This window comes from Myotis davidii, unplaced genomic scaffold (genome assembly GCF_000327345.1).
Source record: "Myotis davidii unplaced genomic scaffold, ASM32734v1 scaffold30, whole genome shotgun sequence".
Classification (NCBI taxonomy): Eukaryota; Metazoa; Chordata; class Mammalia; order Chiroptera; family Vespertilionidae; genus Myotis; species Myotis davidii.
In genome coordinates this window covers 2,016,761-2,023,044 of record NW_006282874.1, presented here as the reverse complement: position 1 = coordinate 2,023,044, position 6,284 = coordinate 2,016,761, and the positions used below count along the sequence as shown (strand labels likewise).

Genomic DNA, 6,284 nt, shown 5'->3' with positions numbered 1-6,284 from the left:
AAGGCCTCAGGGGGAAACCTGTCGGTTAAACTACACTCAGAGCCCGCTCCCGCCCAACGGGAGCCTCAGGTGTCTGACTCCACAGCCCGGTACGGGGGCCACCAGTGGCCTTTGGTTAGAGCCTTGCCTTGGAGCAAAACATAAACCTGTAGCAATTCTGTCATTAGCCTTCCTGGCTTTTAGAAATACAGTCGGCACCCAGCAGGCATAGCTCCGTGGCTGTGCATCGACCTATGACCCAGGAGGTCATGGTTCGGTGCACGGTCATGGCGCATGCCCGGGTTACTGGCTTAATCCCCTTTGTGGGGTGTGCAGGAGGCAGCCAATCCATGATTCTCTCTCCTCTGATGTTTCTACTCTCTTTCCTCCCTTCCTCTCTGAAATTCGTGAAAAACATAGTTGGCAACTGCAATACCCCAACTGGCGAACTTACAACCATGGGACTCTTAAAGATAGGGTGTACCCAAGTGCACCCCCCAATCCCAGCCTCAGTTTCTCAGCTCCCCTCGCAGGGCCCTGGGGCGCTGAACTCACAGGGAAGGTCATTGTCCCACGACCTCCCCTGCTGGTCCCAGGAGCAGTCTCAGCTACTTAGACTCTCCCCGCCCTTTGCTTTATCCCCAGGGCCCTGAAAACTTTTCTAAACGCCACGTGGCAGCTGCACCACGCCCTCCCGTGCCCTGCCATGCCCTGCCACATCCGGGTTTTTCTATATTCCCCCGTTTCCCAACCCTTCCACAAGGACTTCCAATCAGAACGAAACTCTTTAAAACAGATGAAGTGTGCTCACACCCACAGCCCTCCAAGGAAGACGAGTCCGACACAAACCCCACTTCCAGGGAGGCCAGAAAGGTCCCGTGACTCTCCAGGGTCACCAAGGGGAAACCGAGGCCCAGAGAGGCGGGCTCAGGGGTGGCACGGCTGGTGGATCCAGGGCTTGGCCCCTGGCTCAGTGCTCCGACCCAGACTTCAACCCGGAGATTCAGAGGCAAGGAAACTGTGCAGCTGATGCACAGAAGATTAGGACAAATTCCAGTAAAAAAAAAAACCCCAAAACACCCAGTCCCCTCTCCCTTCTGTTCCGCATCCACAATTATTCCTTCTCTGCCCTCTCCAGCCTCGCCGTGCACAGCTCCTCGTGCCATGCGACGCCCGTTCCTGCCGGGCAGTACCATGCAGTCCCTCTCAGGAGAGAGTTCTCCAACCTCGCTTACTCCTGGGATGGAGCAGGGTCTAGATAGTAACTATACTCCCCTCCCCCAGCCAGGCTGCTTAATGTGCCACCGCTTTTCCCTCCGAGCGAAGACGGATCATCTGAAGAGCTGTTCACAGGCCGGGCTGGATAACACCGCTGCACTTTACATAACAGGCTGCTCTCCTCCGCAGCCTCGGGCCTGTCATGGTCCCAAACATGGCCGCTGCGGGCCTGCCAGCCAGGGGGGCGGTCAGGTCTGGCTGCGTGAGTGCGGGAACAGCCTTTCTGGGTGTCGTCGGCTCGCCGGGAACATAGAACCCAGAGCTGCTCCAGTACCTGCGGGCTGGTACCGAGAACGAAGTGAATAGAAAAACAAGCGATCACTTCAATAATGATCATCAGGCAAAACGAGCAGTAGCAGGCACCGTTTCTAACTGTTTGTACTCAAAACCCCAGCTAATCCGCACAGCAGGCCTGCGGGGTGTGTAGTGTTATTTGCATCGTTTTGCAGATGCATGAATGGAGGCTTGGAGAGATTAAGGAACTCGCTCAAGGTCACCGTACAGAGTGGAGGCCGCAAGGTGGGCTCCACTGTCAGGCGGGAGTAACATCCGCACGTCCCCAGCCCCCTGCCCCTCGACCCCCCTCTGGGGACAGCAGTTCACTCCTGGGCTTGCCCCCGAGCAGCCCCCTGCGTGGGGAGGAAACACAGGCACACGAGCAAGTAACCGGACCTCCCAGGCCCCGAGGGAGATGGTAAGTGAGCAAGTGGGTGGTCTTGGAGTCCCAGTTCCTGCCCAGAACACAATGATCGGGGAGAATGAGGTCGAGACCGAGGCTGCCTGGCCGGTCCGTCTGCCAAGGGGACAGGGACCAGGAGGGGAAAGGGCAGGGCAGAAGCTGGTGGAAAAGTCTGGTGTGGCTGGGATGCCAGGCTCATGACCACGCAGGGAACCGGGAAGGCTGGTGCCTGAGCCGAGGGCGAAGGGGGCAGAGCGGAGCCGCTGGGATGGTCCCCTCCAGGGGAGGCCGTGCCTCCGGGCCTGGGGCCCAGGCTGAGGAAGCCAGCCCGCCCGCCGGGGCTGAAAATGAACCGGAGCAGAACCCGGCAGGAAGTGGGTGTCTGTTCTCTGGCGTGCGCCCTCCCTCTCGGAAAGCGGCCAGCACGCGGGGCCTCAGAATGGGTGCTAACTGCTGAGGCCTGGCTGCTTGGCGAGGGGCGGTATTATTATTAACAATAGCTGCCACGGAATGGCCCAGACAATGAAGCCTGCACCCTGCTCGACATTCCGGGTGCACGATTTCATTCCCTCTTCACAGCGGGCCTTGGAGGGTGGCAGGCCCACTGCCATTTCACAGATGTGGAGACTGAGGCTCCAAAGATAATGTCATGTGCCCAAGGCCACACAGTTAGAAACGGGCAAAGCCAAGGCCATGCCGAAGCCCAGGTTTTCTCTGCACCACCCAGACGGGCTGGGCTCTAGAGCAGTGATGGCGAACCTATGACACGCGTGTCAGAGGTGACACGCGATCTCACTTTTTTGGTTGGTTTTTCTTTGTTAAATGGCATTTACATATATAAAATAAATATCAAAAATATAAGTCTTTGTTTTACTATGGTTGCAAAGATCAAAAAATTTCTGTATGTGACACGGCACCAGAGTTAAGTTAGGGTTTTTCAAAATGCTGGCACGCCGAGCTCAAAAGGTTGACCGTCACTGCTCTAGAAGGTGGTCCTGCCCACCTCGATCCCACAGGCTCGTGATGGGAGGGGCGGCATGGACCTCCGTGGCTGGGTTCCCTGTGGTCACCCATGGCTCCCCGTGCCCTCAGTGACCAGGATGGACATCTCCAACTGGTTTCCAGTTTCTAGTTTCTCAGTCCCCAACTATAATCCGTCCTACAAGCCCGGACAGACGAAGCCACCAGTCCTTACCTGGGAGCAAACACTCCATACGGGACGCCCCACCGTTCCCACCTGGGCTGCCTGCCTATGGGCCGGCAGCCAGTGGGTTTTCCTAAAACGTGGGTCTCCTGCAGTCCCTGCCCTCTCCCAGGAAAAACCCGCGATCACGCCTTATTTCCGAAAGAGTGCCGGTCACGTAGGACCCACGGAGGGGGGGCCTCGACCTTTTCCTCTTCCTCCGTCCGGGCTCCTCCATGGGACCCACCCTGGGCACCAGCTCTCTCCACCCTCAGCGGCTGTGAGCAGGTCCTGTCCAGCCCCCAGCTGGGCCCGGGGCGCCCCCCACCCTCTCCTGTGTCATTTAGCTCATCTCCCCCAGCTGGGAGGGTGGGCGGGCTGGTGCACAGAATACAGGCGCTGCCCGCCACAGACCCACCGCGCATCGGATCCCGTGCTCTCCCTCCCCCTCTCCCTCTGGCTCTGGCCCCCAGGGCCCCTTGCCCCAAGGCCTTGACACGGGGCGCCCCCTGGGCCGGCCTCCCTGCTGGCTGGGAGGGAACGCTGGCACTGAGCGGGCTCCTCGAGGCCTGACCAGCACTTTTCTCCGTGTCTGCCCAGAACTGGGCTCCTTTCTCGGATTCAGGAGGAATTGTGAAATGTGTTTGTTTTCTAGGCGACTGCAGCCTCATTAGGGAGGCATGAGTACACACTTCTGAAGAAAGATCAGAGGAAAGAAAGAAGGCGGAAGGGGAGGGAGGAAGGGAGGGAGGAAGAAGGAAAGAAAACATCTACTAACCAGGGAACACTTGGCCCAGAGGGGCAGCTGGTGTCCTGCAAAGTCTGTCCTGGTGAACGTCCCAGGGCCCCTGGGAACGGTCCTATTTATAGGGCTTTGAAACTTGGCTCCCTGAGGGGGGACTTTGTTATTTCAGCCTCTCATCTGGCTCTCAGAACAAAGTGAAGGAAGGGGGAGGGAGGTGGGCGGGGGTCCAGTTAATGCAGGCGGGGAGACCAGGAACCTGCGCCTGTGGGTGTGTCACAGGGCACCTGGGGACGTGGAGGGAGGGGGTGCGCCGCAGCCCCCCAACTGGCCTCTCCCAACCTGGGGGACCTTAGGTCAAGTGGCCAACTTCAATGAGCCTCCGTGCGCTTACCTGTCCAAACACCTCTAACCATGACGCCCTAGAGCAGCGGTTCTCAACCTGTGGGTCGCGACCCCTTTGGGGGTTGAACAACCCTTTCACAGGGATCGCCTAAGACCATCAGAAAACACATATGTAATTATTGTTTTTGTGATTAATCACGATGCTTTAATTATGTTCAATTTGTAACAATGAAAACACATCCTGCATATCAGATATTTACATGACGATTCATAACAGTAGCAAAATTACAGTGATGAAGGAGCAACGAAAATAATTTTATGGTTGGGCGTCACCACAACATGAGGAACTGTAGTAAAGGGTCGCGGCGTTAGGAAGGTTGAGAACCACTGCTCTAGAGCCTTTAGAAGGTTAATAAACGAGACCAGAATGACCCATACATGGGGCAACACCAACGACGAGAGAGAACCATTGATCGGCTGCCTCGCACACACACCCCCACTGGGGATTGAGCCCAAAACCTGGGCATGCGCCCTTACCCAGAATCGAACCTGGGACCATTCAGTCTGCAGGCCAACGCTCTCTCCACTGAGCCAAACCAGCCAGGGCTCAGGATAGATTAAAAAAAAAAAAAAAAAGGACACATCCATGCCAGAATCCACAAAAACCAACAGGAACTTGCTCCGAGGAAATGGAGGCACAGAGAGGTTAAGTCACTACCTCCAGGTCACACAGCCAGGAAGCAGCAGAGCCAGTGCTTCTATGGAGTGAATCAATGAATGAGTCAGGAGATGAATCACTGAAGTCGCGGTGTGGGCGGGGGTTGGACAAGGGCACTGCTGAGCCTCCTTGCAAACACCAGGGCTGCCCAATTCCTCCTTGTTTCCTGCTCTCTGAGTGTGCAACCTCCGTGGTTGCTATTCAATTGACTCACACACCTCTCCCCCACCCCCTCTAGTAATGTGACAGCTTAGGTATGACACCGTGGCTCAGGTTCGGAGAGAGATCTTCCACCCGGTCCCAGGGGCAGGTCCCCTGCCCTGCAGGAGTATTCCGATATCCAAAGCTGTCCCCAGGGCCAGCCCATCTCTCCTGCCCGTTTAGGTGCTTGTCATTACACACACATCGGTTTAACGGATACAGTCCTACAGTGCACAGAGCATGCTGGCTTCACTGCATCTGCCCCCTGCCATCAGCGGAGACAGGAAAGTAACAGGAGGCCGCATGTCAGAAGCAATTCTTCAGACCACTAAGGAAGGCGTGGCTTTCACTGGAAATTTCTATTAGGTGGTGGCGTGCCACCTCTCTGTCTTCTAACCGGCTCCTTTCGCTTTAATTTCCTTTTTTCTGCCCAACGACTGACGTTTAATATTAAGACCATGCTTTAGACACCACCAGGAACACTCCCCACAAAGACAGGCTTGCTTGTGGCAGCGAATGTGTTTCCCAAGCAGTGGTATTGATCCATCACACTCCCCACCCACCCACCCCCAGGTGGGAGGATTACCAGCGTTTCCAAGGAGCAAGAAGAACAACAAATCTTCCTTTGGGTTGTGAAGACGTTCCTGATTAAAAGGGAATTGCCAATGCTGCGACGGCGACTTCCCGGTCCTTCTTCTTGGCACAGGTGCCCCGGGGCACCTGTCTAGGCAGCTGGGTGGGACTTTCCCCTCCGATGACCCCCATGGACTCACAGTCCTGCCTGCACCCCCAGGCACCGTGGGGCTGTCCCCACTCCACTGATGCCAAGAAATAAGCGCTTGCCACCAGCCAGACAAGGCGGGACGTGGGCAGAAAGCCCTGCCAGGGTACCGCAGGCTAAATGAACCCACCCACCTGGGCCCAAGCGGCGAGTCAGGGCAAAGGCTTGGACGAGCGGCCTCTGGGAGGATGCGGGCCCTGGGGACGTGGCTGCTGGTGGAACACTTGGGAAACAGTGTGTGCAGAGAAATCAGGTCCTCCTTCCAAAGGGCTGTTCCAGAACTTGGGTCCACTCGCTACGCCCATCGGACGGGCTGGCGCACATCCTGGGCTGGGCTTAGGCCAGGCACGCACTGTGTCCTGTTTCACATCTGCAACT

At 56.9% G+C, this 6,284-nt stretch overlaps 1 long non-coding RNA gene across 1 annotated transcript in view; it reads right to left on the bottom strand.

The window, feature by feature from the left end:
- Nucleotides 1-6,284, bottom strand: part of LOC102757276 — a 19,826-nt gene that overhangs the window by 11,396 nt on the left and 2,146 nt on the right. The window contains exon 2 of the long non-coding RNA XR_001513237.1: nucleotides 1,350-1,351. This is a non-coding gene — a long non-coding RNA (uncharacterized LOC102757276). The remainder of the gene's footprint in view (nucleotides 1-1,349; nucleotides 1,352-6,284) is intronic.